This window comes from Lithobates pipiens, unplaced genomic scaffold (assembly GCF_037356315.1).
Source record: "Lithobates pipiens isolate NorthernLeopardFrog02 unplaced genomic scaffold, aLitPip1_a1.2 Scaffold_30, whole genome shotgun sequence".
Classification (NCBI taxonomy): Eukaryota; Metazoa; Chordata; class Amphibia; order Anura; family Ranidae; genus Lithobates; species Lithobates pipiens.
The window spans coordinates 165,483,799-165,501,981 of record NW_027507791.1 but is presented as its reverse complement, the minus strand read 5'-3'; the positions used below and the strand labels follow the sequence as shown (position 1 = coordinate 165,501,981).

The 18,183-nt window shown below is 45.5% G+C and overlaps 1 protein-coding gene across 1 annotated transcript in view; it reads left to right on the top strand.

Annotated features, from left to right (window-relative positions):
- Positions 1-18,183, top strand: part of RTF1 (RTF1 homolog, Paf1/RNA polymerase II complex component) — a 520,646-nt gene that overhangs the window by 399,871 nt on the left and 102,592 nt on the right. The window lies entirely within an intron of this gene.

Below are 18,183 nucleotides of genomic sequence, written 5' to 3'. Positions count from 1 at the left end.
CACTAATCAAAATTCATCCAGTCCCTGCTGGACTGAACAAATTACAATCAGCTTAAATGATACGTTCACCTTTCAGGAAAAAATTATAAAATGCACATATTTTCTTACATCAGGAGACACAGAGCCATAGTACTTACTATGTGGGTTATAGGGCCACTGATAGGTGATGGACACTGGCACGCCTTAAGGCAGGAACTGTCTTCCCCATATAACCCCTCCCACTACTGGGAGTCCTTCGTTTTTTCGCCCGTGTCTAAGGTGTTGGTCACAAGTAAAGATGTGCTGTGCTCCACTGGAAGCAATCCTTGCTGGGGCTAGCCATGCTGACCGGATCTGTTAACATGTCCTTTCATGGGCTAAAGGGATCGTTACCCGGGCCTACTGTCTGAAGAAACAAGGTTTTGCTTGCGAATGCTTCTCTCTTTAGAGCTGGGCTCTGGAAACAGTACTTTTTGGTAGTAAGGCCCTAAAGTTTTTACTGGCAGGGTGCCTGTCGCAGGTCCAGGTTTGTGGGTAGCCTCTAATTTCCCCTGTTCCTGAAGGTTTCTGAGCCCACCGTGAAGGGTGAAGATTGGGTTTATCTCAGATAACCCTGTAGCGAGGAAAGGTAAGTGGAGATTTTCTTAAGAATTTCCCCTTTTTAAGTTATGTTGTCATGCCTATGTGTCACCACTTGGGGTTGTATTGAGCACTTGCCGCCTGATGCTGGAAACAGCGCTGTATCAGAAGCCTTCATTTCTCCTCCAGCCACAAGCAGATCATCCGTTAAGAAAGGGGGGTCTGGTTCTCCTCCTGCGCTCCCAATGTTGTTTTTTTCCCCCTTCGGGGGACTTATATGCCAAAAGCGTTTTTTTTGTTTTACAAAGACAGAGCGGCTGCTTGGCGGTAGATTTACCCCGCACGCCGTCAGCTGTTCGCAAGGCGCCGCTCGCACAGGAAGACACTTTCTTTTGAAAGAAAGGGAGTGTAATTAGCATGGGGGCGTGGCTAACGGCGTCAAACACCCGGCCACACATGGAGGAAGTTTTTAAAGCACTGTGTAGCTGCTGCTGGCTGTGGACGGACACATGAACAGGAGGATGGCTTGTTTCAGGTTTGGCGACGCAGGCATTGCCTTTGACACATTATACTTTACCAGGCTAGGGATTAATAGCAACTTATAGCTCTGGACTATATCCTGGCAGTGTACATTCTTTTGCTGGTAGTGCCTCTGCTTTGTGCTGCAGGCTATGAGTGGTAAAGGGACCAGGAACTCCTCTAAATTCGTTTGTTCAACCTTTTTTGCTGCCTGCAGCGCAGGCTCTTGAGGAACCCACCTCTAATTTGGGATCATTAAAACCTCCCCCATTTGGGGATGCTTTTCCTATTCATGCATGGCTAAAAAAGCTTATGTATTCTGAATGGGAACATCCAGATAAACAATATTATCCTCCTAAGAATTTCTCCACGCTTTATCCTATGGAAGAGGATTTCTATTAAAAAATGGGGGGGTTCCAGCGAATGATGCTACAATCGCCTCAGTGAAAAAGGATCTCACATGTCTGGTGGATAATGCGCTGTTAAAGGAACCAACAGATAAAAAGTTGGAACTTCTTTCTAAGAGCAATATGTCTTTAGCAAGTTCAGTAGCACAGCCAGTTCTTGCTGCAATTGGTGTATCCCAGTCCATTAAGGAACAGTTTGTGGAGTTACTTAAAATTCTGCCTGATCAGCGGGCACTGCAATGGGCTGGTGTATCAGACATACTATGTTTCACAGATGCTATGAAAGATTCTATCATTCAAGCCTTATGGCTTATACTAGTGCATTGTCCCAGAGTTCTACGGCTGAAAGATTGGTCATCCAAAGCACCGATCTGGATAAATACATCCAAAGGATCTCTAATGGGAAAAGCTCTCTTTTACCAGTAAAATAGAAGTTCAAACATTTCTCCTTTAAGCATGCTGCCTCACCTGTGCCAGGGGCATCAGCTTCTAGGCAGCCTCAACGGCAACCGCCAGGTTCAAGGGGAAGACCCCAAGGGTAGCACCAGGGTCAGAAGAGATCTTGGGGCAGAAAGCCCACAAAGCAGAATGCTAAAGCCTCCTTATGAAGGGGCGCCCCCGCTTGCTCGGGTGGGGGGGGTGGCTCCTGCAATTCTCAAAGATCTGGCAGGAACAATGTCAAGACAGATGGGTGACTTATGCAGTTTTTCTAGGTTACAACTAGAGTTCCGAGAGTTTCCATCTCCTCGTTTTCAAATGTTCCCAAGGATCCAGAGAAAAAGTCTTTCTAGCTCTTGATCATCTATTATCCCAGTTGGTGATATCAGAGGTTCCCTTAGTGTAACAGGGCACAGGTTTTTATTCAAACCTTTTCACGGTTCCAAAACCAAACGGTGATGTAAGACCCATTCTAGATCTCAAAGATCTGAATCGGCACTTAAACATCCAATCCTTTTGCGTGGAGTTAATCCGATCGTTGTGTACATCCTGCAAGGAGAGTTGTTTTTGGCTTCAATCGATATCAAAGATTCATATCTCCACGTGCCAATATTTCCCGCTCACCAGAAATGTCTGCGCTTTGAAATAGTAAATCGTAATTTCTTACGTTCACCGACTGACACAGCTCCTTTCTTAGACCATCGGGTTGTTATGCCACCTTCAGGAGAGGACTAGGCAGAACATGTTAACATGTACAACAAAACCAGAACTTTCTACTTCCGCCCAAGGGGTGGTCCCTTAGGTAACAACCCCCCAGTCTGTCTCCTGCAGCCTCAGTTTTTTTTTTCTACCTAGTGAAGTAGGACCTAGGAACCCTGCGGGCCCATTGGTCCGTGGATTTTTTTGGCAGAAGTTTGCCTCTTGCGCAAGATTAAGATCCTGTGATCTGCTATCAACAGCCGGCTGGGTGACAGGCTGGATACCCTTATCCTTGTAGTCTCCCCAGCCTGGCCAGTGAGCGTGTGCAGACCAGAGCTACACGCTGGGTCGGCCACGACATGCTCCAGGGGCGGCCGGTGAGCATAATGCTTTGGGGCGCACACATGACCAGGCTACTAATGTCTGTGTCAGTGTGCAGGGCCAGCAGCCGCCCTGTGCTGATCGGAGAGTGGGTCTGTGATGGAATGTACCCCAGCTCGTCAGGACTGGTAAGTACAGCTCTCCCTGCCTCGGTGGGGCTGAGCAGCTGGGCATTCCTTGAGAGGTCGATTCGGGGATCCCTCACCTCCCTCTTTTCTCTCTTGCTCTATTTCCCCCCCCCCCCCCATAGACAGGGGCTCACCTGGGGTGGGGGCTGCGCTGGGTAGCTGTGCCCTGTATGTCTGTAGGCCTCTCCCCTGGGTGTCTGGAGGCTGTGTCTGCTGATCGCAGTAGCGCTGTTTTCCGCCATTTCCTCTGCCTGTTTTCACTGTCCCCCATTGCGTACAGTGCTCAACGGCCATTTTTGTTGTGACCAGGAAGAAGCATAGTCTGTCTCCATGTTACTGTAGTCCGGCAGCCATTTTCCCTCTGAATATGTCCTTTATACTGGACGCTGGACAGCGCAGAAGTCGTCAGGGTGGGGAGTCCTGCATTGGGGGCCCCTCAGCCTGCAGCAGTTAGGAGGGTGGGATCTTCACTGCCCTAAGTCCCCAAGAGGTGGCAGACAGGGTAGGGTCAGCATGGCTTCTGAAACTGGTGTTGCTTCCCCCAAAATCCAGGCAATTGCAACCGGTTCCCCTGCAGACAGTGCAGTGCCTCTGGACGCTTTGTCGGCGGTCCTTAACACATTCGTTGCCAAGATGTAGGCATGGGCGCAAAGGTGGTAAAAAGCGGCCCTCCCCCCCCCCTCCTCCGAGGAGAGCTCTGACACAGACTTGGGCCCCGCTGAGGCTGGTGATCCCTGCTCTGCCGTTTCAGATGATGTGCTTGTTGGAGCACTTAACACAGCATCTTCCGCCTCAGAATTAGAGGATGTGGCGATCACCATGCAAAGCCTGCAGGAATTTGGGTGGCTGTTGAACCTAAAGAAGTCAGTGATCGCACTGACTCAGTGCTTGGAGTACCTAGGCTTACTGCTGGACTCGATGGAAGCGAGAGTGTTTCTCCCTTCAGACAAGCTGCAGACGCTCAGAGCCACGGTAAAACTGCTGATGAACTGCAGGTGGTCGTCGCTACGCATCTGCATGCGAGTCCTGGGACTCATGGTGGCCTCCTTCGAGGCAGTACCGTATGCCCAGTTTCACACCAGTCTTGCAGAAGGAGATCTTGACAAAATGGGACAAATCTCCATTATCCCTGGATCAGCAAATTCAGGTGAGCCAGTCAGTCAAGCACTCCCTACTCTGGTACCTGAGATCCCCGGCACTTTGCTCCGGGAAGTCGTTCCTACCTCTGAATTGGATAGTGATCACAACGGACACCAGCCTTATCGGCTTGGTTAGAGTAATGGGAGTTCGGTCGACTCAGGGCTTCTAGTCGGAGGAGGAATCCAAGTTGCCGATCAATGTGCTCGAGCTGCTAGCCATCAGGCTATGCCTCTCCACATGGTCGATTAATACTTTGAGGGCGTCCGATCAGGATCCAGTCACACAACGCCACGGCGGTGGCATATGTCAATCATCAAGGAGGAACAAGAAGCTTGGTCACCGCACGGGAGGTTGCTTACATCCTTCAGTGGGCAGACCGACAGGTACCGGCCCTATAGGCCATTTACATCGCAGGAGTGGAGAACTGGCAGGCGGACTATCTAAGTCGCCCTACGCTGGACCCAGGAAAATGGGCATGGCATCTGGAGGTGTTCAGGCTACTGTGCCTGCGATGGGGCACTCCAGACGTGGATTTTCTGGCCTCCTGTCTCATTCGAAAGGTGCAGAGATTCGTGTCCACAGCGAGATCCTTGGGCAGACACGTCAGACGTGCTGGTGGCTCCGTGGGGTCCCAAGGGGATTCCAGTGATACTGATTGGCCCCAGTGTCCCTGGTATGCAGACCTAGTGCGCCTTGTGGCAGATGCCCCCTGGCGACTGCCGTTACGAGAAAACCTCTGTCTCAAGGTCCAATTCTCCATCCTGCTTTACCATCGCTGGTTTTAACGGAATGGCTTTTGAGAGGCAGGTGTTGAGGAACCGGGGCCTTTCAGACTCGTGATTTCAACTTTGTTGAGAGCACAGAAATCATCTTCTCGGAAGATATATCATCGTACCTGGAAGGCCTACATCTCCATGTGTGAGGAGAAAGGATGGCATCCGCGCTCCTTTTATATATCCAGGATCCTGCTGTTTTTACAGTGAGGAGTAGACCAGAAATTGGCTTTAAGCACCATTAAAGGACAAATATCCGCCTTCAGTCGCTGAAAAAAAGACAGCCCTGGCGTCTCACTCTCTAGTGAGCACTTTTGTTCAAGGGGCCTGACATGTAGTTCCTGTGGTGCGTCCACCTTTACCCCCATGGGATCTGAACCTGGTGTTATCGGCGCTTCAGAAATCGCCATTTGAGACCATCAGAGAGATCCCTCTGTTGACTCTCACAGAAAGTGGTTTTCCTAGTTGCTATTACATCGGGCAGGAGGGTTTAGAAAATGGCGGCCTTGTCTCGCAAGTCGCCCTATCTGATTTATCCACAAGGATAAGGTGGTGCATCGCAATCTTCTTTTCTGCTGAAAGTGGTTTCGGCGTTCCACGTTAATGAATACATTGTGTTACCATCTCTGTGTCCTAAACCGACACATCCTAAGGAGGTGGCCCTACATTCCCTGGACGTGGTTCGGGGCTCTGATGGTGTATTTGTCTGCTACGGCTCCCTTTCGTAAGTCAGACTCCTTGTTTGTTTAGGTGGCTGGTACAAAAAAGGCATGGTGGTCTCATCGGCCACCATTTCCAGGTGGATCAGACAGATTGTAGTACAGGCCTATGCCTTCAAGGGGTAGATGCCCCCCTTTCCAGTCACGGCCCATTCCACCAGGGCAATTGGAACATCTTCCTTCCATCATCAAGCGTCTGTTACTCAAGTGTGTAAAGCAGCGACTTGGTCGCAGTGCATTGGCTGATGCCTGTTTTGGCCGCAAATTTTTACAGGCGGCTGTGTAATTACATTTGCACTTAATTTTTTTCAGTTTTTTTGACAAACACATTTACTTTAAGTAAATGCACTGTTGCATTTGTTACCGCTAGTTTTTTGAGGCGGTTTGTAAGGTAGTGACTCCCAGATTTAGGAGCACTTTTTTTTGTGGGCAAAAGTTCTATGCTGTTCCCACACTCTGTTTTGTGGGTGAAGTTTTTATACTAATTAATAAGAATGCGGCGCTACCTAAAAGTACTAAAACTTGTAAATGAATAATAATCCCAAAATCAATATAAATCAAATAATATCGACTAAATGAAACATGGATATAATAAGAAATGAATCCATATAGATAATCCAAATAAAGATACGTGTGCACGCAATAAATGTGCAACAATTAGTGAATAAAAGTCTGTGAAAAATTATCAATCCAGTGATTAAATAGAAATAATTTGCATAAGTAATCCAAATATAAACAAGCGTATAAAATATATATATATATATATATAAAAATATATAAAAATATATAAAGTGAAAAATCCGTGAAAAAACAAATGTAGTGACTATTTAGATAATCAATATACACACGTGATTGTCCATAAATAAAGTGCACTGATGACTGATGAATTGCAAAAAATATACAAATAAAGTTCATGCAAAAAAGTGTGAAGAATCAATTCCCAAGAGTGGCAAATCACTGCAAACTTCAGTGCTTAATGGGTGCACCAACTATTTTCCCCAGCCTCTCACCTCCAATAGCTGGTAAACAGGCACTGTGTAAAAGGATAACTGCTGGCTTCTTAATCTTTCAGTCACACTGCTCCACCGCTGTTTGTATTTCACTGTAAGGTTATATATTATATGCCCTCCTAATAGCTCCAGGAAATCCAAGCCATATAAAGTGGAAAAACACAGAGGGCTTTCATGTGTAGTATCTTCGCTTTTTTATTGAAATAAACAGGTAAAATCCACACTTACATTCACAAATACAGCAGAGTGTGCAGCAATCGCGGACTTCCGGTTTCGGCCGTAAACCGGAAGTGATAGGTCCGACACCAAATTCCTTCCCTGACGCGTTGCGTTACAGAACGTAACTTTTTCAAAAAGTTACGTTCTGTAACGCAACGCGTCAGGGAAGGAATTTGGTGTCGGACCTATCACTTCCGGTTTACGGCCGAAACCGGAAGTCCGCGATTGCTGCACACTCTGCTGTATTTGTGAATGTAAGTGTGGATTTTACCTGTTTATTTCAATAAAAAAGCGAAGATACTACACATGAAAGCCCTCTGTGTTTTTCCACTTTATATGGCTTGGATTTCCTGGAGCTATTAGGAGGGCATATAATATATAACCTTACAGTGAAATACAAACAGCGGTGGAGCAGTGTGACTGAAAGATTAAGAAGCCAGCAGTTATCCTTTTACACAGTGCCTGTTTACCAGCTATTGGAGGTGAGAGGCTGGGGAAAATAGTTGGTGCACCCATTAAGCACTGAAGTTTGCAGTGATTTGCCACTCTTGGGAATTGATTCTTCACACTTTTTTGCATGAACTTTATTTGTATATTTTTTGCAATTCATCAGTCATCAGTGCACTTTATTTATGGACAATCACGTGTGTATATTGATTATCTAAATAGTCACTACATTTGTTTTTTCACGGATTTTTCACTTTATATATTTTTATATATTTTTATATATATATATATATATATTTTTTATACGCTTGTTTATATTTGGATTACTTATGCAAATTATTTCTATTTAATCACTGGATTGATAATTTTTCACAGACTTTTATTCACTAATTGTTGCACATTTATTGCGTGCACACGTATCTTTATTTGGATTATCTATATGGATTCATTTCTTATTATATCCATGTTTCATTTAGTCGATATTATTTGATTTATATTGATTTTGGGATTATTATTCATTTACAAGTTTTAGTACTTTTAGGTAGCGCCGCATTCTTATTAATTTATATACCTATTTTTTAGTGCAGAGATCACTGTTTTTATGCTGGCTGCTTCCTATGCGCATCAATTTTGTATTTATTTAAATATTTTAAAAAAAAAAAAAAAAAAAAAAAAAAAAAAAAAAAAAAAAATTTTTAAAAAATTTTTTTATGACATATTAGGTGGAGCGCACTAGTTTACTCTTTACACAGAAGTTTTTATACTGTTTCCCACATGCCATTGTGGGTGAAGTTTTTATGCTGTTTCCCACACCTCATTTTGGCACTGCTTGGGGACGTCCCGATGGTCCAAGAAAGGAGCTGTGTCAGTTGGTGAACGTAAGAGAAAATAGGATTTATATTGTACTCACCGTAAAATCCCTTTCTCTGTAGTTCACCGACACAGCACCCTCCCCTCCTAGAAAGTTATGGTTTTGTTGTACATGTTAACATGTTCTGCCTAGTCCTCTCCTGAAGGTGGCACAACAACCCAATGGTCTAAGAGGAGCTGTGTCTGTGAACTACAGAGAAAAGGATTTTACAGTGAGTACAAAAAATCCTATTTTTCAGTTTGTGGCCCTGCCATTCGATCTACAGGTGTTCTCAAAGATTCTGGCACCTCCTTTAGCCAGATTAGGTCCTAGCCTATTTAGACAATCCTACTTTTAATAGATCATTCAGTCTCAGGTCTAAACCAGAGTCTGATCACAGCTGTAAACTACCTGGAATCTCTGGGCTTGATACTCAACCTAGAAAAATCCTCCTTAAAACCATCAAGGAGATTACAGTACTTGGGGCTGGTCATAGATACCATATAGAAGAAGGTATTCTTACCCCAGACAAGAATCAGTTCCATTGTAGGATGAATTCAACTTCTCAAAACAAAGAAAAATCCTTCCATTCAGCTGTGCATGAGATTTGTTGGGGAAAATGCTGGCCTCCTTCGAGGCCATCCCTTATGCGCAGTGTTCACTCAAGACTGCTTCAAAACGGGGCGTGGCCTGACCTTGCATGGAGTAGGACGTGTGTCTCCGGAGCTCCGCCGAATGATCCTGTCTCCCACGCTGATCCTGTGACACCACAGCACCAATACTTACCTGAATACGTCTGGAAGGCTTCCCTTCATCCCGGTGGACATGTCTCCCTCGAAATCCCAGCGATCGGCGGCAGCGCTGCTCTCTCAATACCGCCGACATGTGAGTGAGGAGGGGGAGGAAAATGGCGGCGCGGAGGAGACGGGAGGGCCGCGTGCAGCGGGAGACACGGACAGGCTTCTTGAAGCCATTACATTGTGCCGCACGTCCCTTACATCCCAAATTGAAGAAGTGCAAATGGACATCTCTTTAATAAGGCAGGATTTTCAGAAGCTGCGTGACCGGGTGAGGGAAACTGAGACCCGCATTAGCAATGTGGAGGACGCTCTCCCGCCACTGCAAACTGATGCTGACCACATGCAGAAGCAAATAGACCTCCTGCTTGCTAAGCAGGACGAAATGGAAAATCGCATACGCATATGCAATATCCGACTGATTGGTCTTCCGGAAGGGGCTGAAGGTAAAGACCCCACAACTTTTCTGGAACAATTGCTGATAACTACCTATGGCCGGGAGTCTTTTTCCCCCGTGTTGACGGTTGAGCGCGCGCATCGTATGCCTGCCAGGCCTCCACCTCAAGGTGCACCCCCGCGCACATTCATTGCAAAACTCCTGAACTATAAGGATAGAGATGCTGCCCTGCGCATGGCTCGGGAAAAGGGTAACATCCCTATAGGAAATGCTAAAGTTGCAATCTTTCCTGATTTTTCAGCGGATGTCCAGAAACGCCAACAGAGTTTCCTGGAGGCTAAAAGATTGCTGCGTGCACAACAAGTGAAATACTCTATGCTATTCCCAGCGCGCCTCAGGGTGGAGGCAGGGGACCGGGCACTTTTCTTTGAACAACCCAGGGAGGTCATAGCATGGTTGGAACGCAGAGTGCCTCGGGATAGAGCTGACTAAGAACCTGTGGGACGGGTGAGCTTACAACTTTTTTACTTTTCCCCTGGTGTCCTGGAAATATGGCATGCTACCTGATCCCTTTATCCTGCTCCAGCATCGCTAGGATGCTTGCATCTGTGGCGTCCGATACTCTTATGCCTTTTCTACTTTGGGATATGCTGGACTTTCCGATTCTGGACCTAATAGGGGAAGAACTTTTACGCATGCTGATGGTGTCAACGTTCATGGAACTAATTTTTTTTCCTTTTTTTTTTTCTTCGTGTCCATATTGAGGGACTTTTTCTGCAATACATGCCTGTTAGTTTATTTCAACAATTTTGGGGGGTTTATTTTTCCTTTTTTTCTCCCGGAGCAAGGGGAGACATGTTAGTCCTACGGACTGATTGCAGGGTGCAGAGGAAAACTGCTCTATTGTCTGCTGGGACTTCCTATTGCCATGGGGGAGTTGGTCACTGGGACCGGACAGCAACTGACACTTTTGCCTCTCTACCCAGGTCACCGCTGTGTGCTGTTATGCAGGGTGCTCTACTTTACCTGGCCTTCTGGTACCGGTGGCCACGACCCTTTTTCAGATTTATTGTTCTAGGTTTTCTTTCTAATTCACTGAAACTGGTTTTCCCAGCCAGGCATGTTTGGTTTTTGGGGGAATATACCCGCACAAGTTGGTGCAGGGTAGGGTGGGGGGAGGGGGGTGGATTGGTTTGGGTTTACATACAGAAGAGTAATATGAACAAGCTGGAGTACGTAATTGGATTATGTGTGGCTTTTGACGACTGTTTTTTGCAACTACTGACTAAGCAGTCCCTATATGGGCTCGATCAAGCACAATTGTATTGGGGTGCGCTTACAGGAGGGCTGTTAGGGGGAAAGCTGAATGCACTCATTACTGTATATGACTCTATATGGCATCTATACGATTTTTTGTTTGGAACGTGAGGGGCCTGCGTGATAAAATTAAGCGCGCGGCAGCTTTCACGTTCCTCAAGAAGCAAAGGGCGGAGGTGATGGTGTTGGTTGAGACCCATGTGGAGGGTGGACTGCAGATGGCCCTTAAGCGCCCTTGGATTGGGTGGGCATTTCATTCCACCCACACGTCTCACTCGAGGGGAGTTTCGGTACTTGTAGCTAAGTCTGTCCAATTTGAACTTTGCGAAGTTCTTACTGACCCGCAGGGCAGGTTTGTTTTTCTGCATGCTAAATTGTATGGGGAACCCTACCTTATTATGGCCTTTTATATCCCCCCTCCATTTAACATGGCGTTGGTTGTGGAGGGTCTGTCTTTTATGTCCAGACACCCGGCGGTTCCTGTTATCTGGCTGGGGGATTTCAACACTACGCTTAATCCTTCCCTGGATAGGCTCAAACCCCCCGAGTTGATGGTGGGGCAGGCTGGGACCACTAGGCTGTCCAGGCTCTTAGCCACCATTCATCTTGTGGACACTTGGAGACACAAATTCCCTCAAAAGAAAGAGTATTCATGCTTCTCACCCACACATGGTTCTCTATTACGTATTGATTTTATATTAATATCTCAACAACTCACTCCCAGACTCAGGGAAGCATTGTTTTGCCCCAGACTACTTTCGGACCACAGCCCCTACTCTATAGTGCTTGATGTACCCCTGGGTAGGCCTCCGCGGGCGTGGCGGTTAAATCCGTTCTGGCTGACATTATTACCCGACGATGGCACTATTGAGGCGGAGTGGACAAGATTTTTTGAGGACAATGACAGATCCGGATCCGAGGCCGTGTGGGATGCATTTAAATTACATGCTTGTTCGGTACTGACTGCCCACATTAATAGGCTCAAGGCTGATTCGGCTACTGCCTTTGCTGGGGCTGAAGCGGATTTGAGCTCCATGGAACACACCTACATAAACAACCCGTCTACGGCAAACGCCGATGCACTTAGACTGTTTTACCAAACAAAAATATTTTGAATCTGGGGAGAGAGCTGGTAAGTTGCTAGCATACTTAGTGCATAAGGAAGACAGACCCCCGATTGTTATCTCTTTGCGTGGACAAGGAGATACAATGGTCACGGACCCTTCTGAGGTAGTGGCTAGATTTCGGGACTTTTTTGCGGACTTATACACCACTACAGTATCCGACGACACTACTCAGATGGACAGCTTTCTAGCTCAGGTGTCCCTCCCCCAAGTCACTGAGGAACAGGTGCAGGCTTTGGAGGCCCCCCTGACCACTGATGAAATAGTGTGTGCTATTGCGGAATTTGCAAGATCCAAGTCACCGGGTTCAGATGGTCTCCCCATTGAATTTTACTCCTGTTATCAAGAAATACTGGCGCCTCGGCTTCTCGCCCTCTACAGGAGTCTTTTTGATACACTGACACTGCCTCCATCCATGAGGGAGGCAACGATAGTTTTAATACCCAAGCCTGGAAAAGATCCAGGTTTCCCAGAATCTTACCGCCCAATCTCCCTATTACAGGTTGATATTAAGATTTTGGCTAAGATACTTGCTACTCGATTGAACGGAGTGATTCTTACCCTGATCCAGGCTGATCAAGCGGGCTTTATGCCGGGTCGGAATACGTCGTTCAATCTACGCAGGCTCTATATTAATTTACAGGCAACGCACGAGGCGGTGGGTGAGCGGGTGGTGGTGTCACTTGACACGGCCAAGGCATTTGACTCTGTGGAATGGGGGTATTTGTGGAGGTGTCTCGAAGGATACGGCTTCGGCCCTAACTTTATTCGGTGGGTGAAACTATTGTATCATCACCCTACGGCCAGGGTGGTGGCAAATGGGTGGTCCTCCCGGGCGTTTGACCTCAGTAGGGGTACCCGGCAGGGGTGCCCACTGTCCCCACTACTTTATGCCTTGGCTGCAGAACCTTTAGCGGTGTCGATCCGTACAGACCCTGAGATCAGGGGACTGACGGTGGGTCAACTAACGGAGAAAATCAGTCAATACGCTGATAACACGCTGTTATACTTGGCAGACTCTGGCCCTTCCCTCGCAAAGGCCCTGCACATGATAGAGTGGTTTGGTAGCTTTTCCCGTCTTCGTATAAACTGGGAAAAATCCCAAATCTTACCTATTGACATTTTCCACAGTCAGAATCTCAGGCCAGCCTGCCTCTTCAGCGAGTGGGAACTATTAAATATCTGGGTGTATATATCTCTAGGACTCCGGCAGATTATATTGCACTGAATATAGAACCGTTATTCTCCCTAGTGCGCACCAAGCTTCAAGCCTGGGCTCGTCTCCCCCTTGGGGTTTGGGGGCGCGTTAATCTTATTAAAATGGTTTTATTACCTAAAATACTATATGTGCTGTGGCACGCCCCGGTATACTTACCGCTAAAATATTTTAAATCCCTTGAAAGTCTTCTTAGACCCTTTGTGTGGGGGAATAATAGGCACAAGCTTGCTTGGCAAGCTTTGAAAAGCCCGACTGATATGGGGGGCATGGCTCTTCCAGATCTAAATCACTACTATGTTGCCTCACAACTGTCTCAACTTTTTCATGTGGACAAGACTGATAAACAACGGTTTCTTACCCTTCTCTGCCCCACCTGGGCTCAAATTGCAGATGATCCGATAGCTGCTGTCTCGACGGGGGCTGGGATCTCTGCACTAGAGCCAGGTAAACACTCCATGCTTTTTCACTACAGAAGGATTTGGGATCTGGCATCCACTAAACTGAATGTTATGTCCCCAAATGACTATACACCACTTTGGCATAACAAACAATTGCCAGAACTTCAAAAGATCCAGAGTGTTCAGTTATGGGTGTGGAGGGGCATATACTACATGCATCACCTGCTTCACCATGGCACTATTAAAACATTCCAGACGCTGCAGGAGGAATTTGGTATTCCAAACACTATGCTATTTCAGTACCTTCAGGTTCAGCATGCACTCAGGGCACAATTTCCGCAGTCATTGCCTCAGCCTGCTCCCAACCCTATTGTCGCCATAGTGAAGGATACTGATCCCAAAAAGCTTATCTCGTGCTTCTATGGTATGCTTGCGGCCCCCATCTCGGCGAGACTGGCATATGCCCTAAAGTCCCGCTGGGAGGGTGATGTAGGTGAGCTGACAGATGAGGAATGGGAGGAGGCCCTGGAGACGTGCAAGCTGGTGTCCCCTAGGCTCCAAGACAGGCTTTCCCAAATTTACATGGTGCATAGAGCGTACCTCACCCCCCTTAGGACCGCCAAATATAATACGAATCAATCTGTGTTCTGCCCGATATGTACTGTTGAGACTGGGACATTTTTCCACCTTATCTGGTCTTGCCCCAAACTGCAGGAACTTTGGATACAAGTAGTATCATTTCTACATGACGTTATGGGCTCACCCTTGGCCCTCGACCCCAAATCCTGTCTCCTAGGGATATTCCCCGAAGTATTGGATAAATTTGCCAAAACTTTTCTGCAGGAAACCTTGTTTTCTGTTCGAAAAGTAATAGCTAGACAGTGGATGAGACCACTTCCGCCCAGGGTGGAGGACTGGAAACGGGAAGTTAATTCCACGCTCCCATATAAAAAATTCCTATATAAAAATAGGGGATGCCCAGCCAAATACAATAAAATTTGGGATAGGTGGTTGCAAGAGGCTGCCACGTGTGATCAGGAATTTTGATGTAATGTTGAAGTAAATGCAATGTATGTGCTATGACTTTGTTTAGCTGTGATCCATACTGTCTACTGCAACGGAGAAATGTTTCTTTATTTACTGTTATGGTTATGACGCAACACCTTTTGATTGTTCAGTGTTTGCCACTGTGATTGTACTCTCTGCAATAATGTTCAATAAACAATACATGTTTAACCCAAAAAAAAGACTGCTTCAAAACATCATCCCGTCGGTCTGTAACAAAAGATTCATGCTTTGGATTTTTCCAATACGATTGGCTCCCGACGTACATCAGAGCCTAAATTGGTGGTTGTTATCCAGCAAAAGGGAAAATATTTTCTACCTGTATCCTGGAAAGTGGTGACAACAGATGCCAGCCTTCTAGGCTGGAGAGTAGCCCTGGGGAGATTGTCCAGGTTAGAAAGGACCTTGCCTAGCAACATTTTTGAGATTCTGGCAGTACGTCTGGCCTTAGAATTTCGGACGGTCAGACTACGGGACTGACCTGTCAGGATTCAGCCCGACAATGGCTGTGGCTTACATCAATCACAGGGGGGGGGGCACCAGAAGTCGCACAGCCCAAAAAGAGGTGAGTCATGTTCTAGCTTGGGCAGAACACAACATTCCTTGCCTATCTGCAATTTTCATTCCATTAATAGAGAATTGGCAGGAGGACTACTTCAGTCACCAACAATTATTTTGTGGAGAATGCTCTCTTCACCACGATATCTTCCTAGCTATAAAAAGAATTATGTAGCGCTACCTATTTTCAAAAAATAAATATATACCACCTAACCTAATCAATAAATAAGTGAATAAATGAAGCATACATATATGAATAAATGTGTAATCACAGTAAATAGTGCAAAAATAATAGTAAAGTGACTATAGTGCAAAACCACATAGAGCATGCGATGATAATCCACACTCAGATGAATGTGCAAAGTTCACAAATAAATACACAGTCACAGTGCAAAATAGCAATACAAAAGTCCATCCAAAAAAAAAAATTCCAGTGATCCAAAGTATCCAGTGCTGTACAAAAAATATTCAAATGGTGACAGTCCTTAATAATCATGCAGTGTGTATATGAGTGCAAGCGGGCTCCACAGTTAAACCGCTCCACCTTCAGTGCTCTAATGGTGCACCCCTGTTTCCTCCAGCCTCTCACCTCAATTCAAGGCCCCTAGGGGGTCATAAGCACTTTTAAAGGAAAATTGCTGGCTCTTCTTCATATGACATGCTCGTCCATATACTCAAAGCGTAATGTATCAGACCATAGGGAAAAGAAGGGGACTCTCATGTGTAGTAATTCCCAAAATATTTATTAAACAAAATCCACGCACACAAGGGACCCTTTTGAAAAAGTCACGTGTCTGTGACGCAACTCGTCAGAGAGGAGCCAGGTTTTTTTTTCGTCACTTCCAGTCGCGGCCGAGACCTGAAGTTCCTTTGTTTATATGTGCTACAGTGTATTTTTATGTAAGTGTGGATTTTGTTTTTTAATAAATATTTTGGGAAACGGGGGGGGGGGGGGGGGGTGCACCATTGGAGCACTGAAGGTGGAGCGGTTTAACATTGGAGCCTGCTTGCACTCGTATACACACTGCATGATTATTAAGGACTGTCACCATTTGAATATTATTTTTTGAACAGCACTGGATACTTTGGATCACTGGAATTTTTTTTTGGATGGACTTTTGTATTGCTATTTTGCACTGTGACTGGGTATTTATTTGTGAACTTTGCACATTCATCTGAGTGTGGATTATCATCACATGTTCTATGTGGTTTTGCACTGTAGTCACTTTACTATTATTTTGGCACTATTTACTGTGATTGCACATTTATTCATATATGTATGCTTTATTGATTAGGTTAGGTGGTATATATTTATTTTTTGAAAATGGGTATAGCTACATCATTTTTATATTTAATAGTTAATGCTGAGATCCTTATTTATGTTGGCAGCTTCCCGTAAGTTGTATTTATACTAGTTTAACTTGGTAGGGATATTTGAGGTTGTGCGCACTAGTATCTTTATTTACAGTATCTTCCTAGCTATATATCAGAGATGGGGTATTCCGGACATGGATCTGTTTGCATCCAGAGTCAACAACTAATTTGACAACTTTGGGTCGAGAATGCGGGATCCGCTAGCATGAGTAACACACGCATTAGTCTAACCATGGGATCCATTTTTTACTGATCTATGCATTCAGTTCTGCTACTTCCACGTCTTCTCTGCAGGATCAAGCAGGAATGAAAGGAGGTGATTCTGGTGGCCCAGAAGATCTTGGTTTACCGAGATGGCAGTAGGAGTCCTTTGGACGCTGCCATTATAGCCAGACCTTCTCACACAAGGTCCAGTATTCCATCCTACCTTATGGACAAAAAATTTAACAAGTTTGACTGTTGAATCCCACTTTATAAAGGATCGTGGGTGATCTCCTTCAGGTAGAGTCAACTTTGCTTAATGCCAGGAAGCCGACTTCCAGAATCATTTACTATAAAGTCTGGAAGGCATATGTTTCTTGGTGTGGATCCAAGGGTTGGCACCCCAGAGAATATGTCATAGGTTTTCCTGCAAATGGGATCTGAAATGAAGTTGGCCTTGACTTCCATCAAGGGCCAGATCCAGGCCTTGTCGGTGTTTCCTTTCAATAGCCTCTTGCTTCCCAATCTTGGTACGTAGCTTATTCAGGGGGTAACCTGGATTAATCCCCCTATCAAGGTACCTCTAATCCTTGGGATTTGAATTTGGCCTTATCGGCTTTGCTGAATCAGCCGTTTGAGCCTTTACGAGAAATTCCCTTTGGTCCTTTTTGACAAAAAAGATAATCTTTCTGATTGTCATTTCTTCTGCTAGAAGAATATCAGAACTAGCAGCTCTGTCTTGTTAAAGAGCCCTATTTGACCATGCATATGGATGAGGTGGTTTTATGTCCTGAATTCCAACCAAAAGTGGTAACAGGTTTTCATTTAAACCAAGATAATATTCTTCCTTCTTTCTCCCCAGAGCCTCAATCAAGGCAAGAGAAGGCACTACATTCCCTTGATGTAGTAAGAGCGATCATAATCTATTTAAAGATGACCGCTCAGGTTCACACAACACATGTTTTGTTTGTACTGCCAGAAGGTCCAAAATGTGGACAGGCAGTGTCAAAATCCACTATTTTCCAAAGTTAGTTCAAGCTTCAGCTTAGAAGAAAATTCTTCCTTCTCATGTTAGAGCACACTCATCCAGGGCGATTAGTGCCTCTTGGGTGGTGTATCATCAGGTCTCTATGGCTCAGATCTGTAAGGCCACGAAAGGGTCTCCAGTGCATACGTTTATCATATTTTATTGAATCAATATTAAAGGTCATGAGGATATTGCCTTTGGGCACAGTGTACTGCTGGCTGCATTATGAGTCCTCTGGTCTCCTGTGTGTTTTTTTTTTTTTTTTTTTTTTTTTTGCGTCTCCCTCCCTTCAGTTGCCGTTGCTATGGGACATCCCACATAGTAAGTACTATGGCTCTGTGTCCCCTGATGTATGAAAAGAAAACAGGATTTTTAAAACGGCTTGCATGTAAAATCCTTTTCTTTGATGTACATCAAG